We start from the raw sequence: 2,347 nt of genomic DNA, 5'->3' as shown, positions 1-2,347 counted from the left end.
TATAGCAATACAATCCTACCTTAAGAAACAGGAAACATCTCGAATAAACAACCTAACTTTGCACCTAAATAAATTAGAGAAAGAAGAGAAAAAAAAACCCAAAGTTAGCAGAAGGAAAGAAATCATAAAGATCAGAGCAGAAATAAATGTAATAGAAAGAATGAAACAATAGCAAAGATCAATAAAACTAAAAACTGGTTCTTTGAGAAGATAAACGAAATTGATAAACCATTAGCCAGACTCATCAAGAAAAAAGGGAGAAGACTCAAGTCTACAGAATTAGAAATGAAAAAGGAGAAGTTAACAACTGACACTGCAGAAATCAAAGGATACTGAGAGACTACTACAAGCAATTATATGCCAATAAAATGGACCACCTGGAAGAAATGGACAAATTCTTAGCAAAGCACAACCTTCCGAGACTGAACCAGGAAGAAACAGAAAATATAAACAGACCAGTCACAAGCAGTGAAATTGAAACAGTGATTTAAAAACTTCCAACAGGGGCTTCCCTGGTGGCGCAGCGGTTGGGAGTCCGCATGCCGATGCAGGGGACACGGGTTCGTGCCCCGGTCTGGGAAAATCCCACATGCCGCAGAGCGGCTGGGCCCGTGAGCCATGGCCGCTGAGCCTGCACGTCCGGAGCCTGTGCTCCGCAACGGGAGAGGCCACAACAGTGAGAGGCCCGCGTACTGCAAAAAAAAAAAAAGAAAAATCTTTCAACAAAAGCCCAAGACCAAATGGCTTCACAGGTGAATTCTATCAAACATTTAGAGAAGAGCTAACACCTATCTTTCTCAAACTCTTCCAAAATATAGCAGACGGAGAAACACTCCCAAACTCATTCTAAGAGACCACCATCACCCTGATACCAAAACCAGACAAAGATGTCACAAAAAAAGAAAACTACAGGCCAATATCATTGCTGAACACAGATGCAAAAATCCTCAACAAGGTACTAGCAAACAGAATCCAACAGCACATTAAAAGGATCATACACCATGATGAAGTGGGGTTTATCTCAGGAATGCAAGGATTCTTCAATGTATGCAAATCAATCAATGTGATACACCATATTAACAAATTGAAGGATAAAAACCATATGATCATCTCAATAGATGCAGAAAAAGCTTTTGACAAAATTCAACACCCATTTATGATAAAAACCGTCCAGAAAGTAGGCATAGAGGGAACTTACCTCAACATAATAAAGGCCACATACGAAAAATGCACAGCCAACGTCATTCTCAATGGTGAAAAACTGAAACCATTTCCTCTAAGATCAGGAACAAGACAAGGTTGCCCACTCCCACCACTATTACTCAACACTGTTTTGGAAGTCCTAGCCACGGCAATCAGAGAAGAAAAAGAAATAAAGGGAATACACATTGGAAAATAAGTAAAACTGTCACTGTTTGCAGATGACATGATACTATACATAGAGAATCCTAAAGATGTTACCAGAAAACTACTAGAGCTAATCAATGAATTTGGTAGAGTAGCAAGATACAAAATTAATGCACAGAAACGTCTCGCATTCCTATACACTAATGATGAAAAATCTGAAAGAGAAATTAAGGAAACACTCCCATTTACCACTGCAACAAAAAGAAAAAAATACCTAGGAATAAACCTACCTAAGGAGACAAAAGTTCTGTATGCAGAAAACTGTAAGACACTGATGAAAGAAATTGAAGATAATACAAATAGATGGAGAGATATACTATGTTCTTGGATTGGAAGAATCAACATTGTGAAAATGACTCTACTACCCAAAGCAATCTACAGATTCAATGCAATCCCTATCAAACTACCAATGGCATTTTTCACAGAACTAGAACAAAAAAATTGCACAACTTATACGGAAACACAAAAGACCGAATAGTCAAAACAATTTGAGAAAGAAAAACAGGGCTGGAGGAACCAGGCTCCCTGATTTCAGACTACACTACAAAGCTACAGTAATCAAGACAGTATGGTACTGGCACAAAAACAGAAATACAGATCAATGGAACAGGATAGAAAGCCCAGACATAAACCCATGCACATATGGTCACCTTATCTTTGATAAAGGAGGCAAGAATATACAATGGAGAAAAGACAGCTTCTTTAATGAGTGGTGCTGGGAAAACTTGTAAACATGTAAAAGAATGAAATTAGAACACTCCCTAACACCATACACAAAAATAAACTAAATAAACTAAAAATGGATTAAAGACCTAAATGTAAGGCCAGACACCATAAAACTCTTAGAGGAAAACATAGGCAGAACCCTCCATGACATAAATCACAGCAAGATCCTTTTTGACCCATCTCCTAGAGAAATGGAAATAAAAACAAAAATAAA

General features: G+C 37.9%; 1 protein-coding gene across 1 annotated transcript in view; it reads right to left on the bottom strand.

Moving 5' to 3' along the window:
- ABCB1 (ATP binding cassette subfamily B member 1) overlaps nt 1–2,347 on the bottom strand; it is a 108,469-nt gene that overhangs the window by 56,832 nt on the left and 49,290 nt on the right. The window lies entirely within an intron of this gene.

This window comes from Physeter macrocephalus, chromosome 5 (assembly GCF_002837175.3).
Source record: "Physeter macrocephalus isolate SW-GA chromosome 5, ASM283717v5, whole genome shotgun sequence".
NCBI classification, from domain to species: Eukaryota; Metazoa; Chordata; class Mammalia; order Artiodactyla; family Physeteridae; genus Physeter; species Physeter macrocephalus.
The sequence above is the reverse complement of the archived record's forward strand: the minus strand, read 5'-3'. Positions and strand labels throughout refer to the sequence as shown.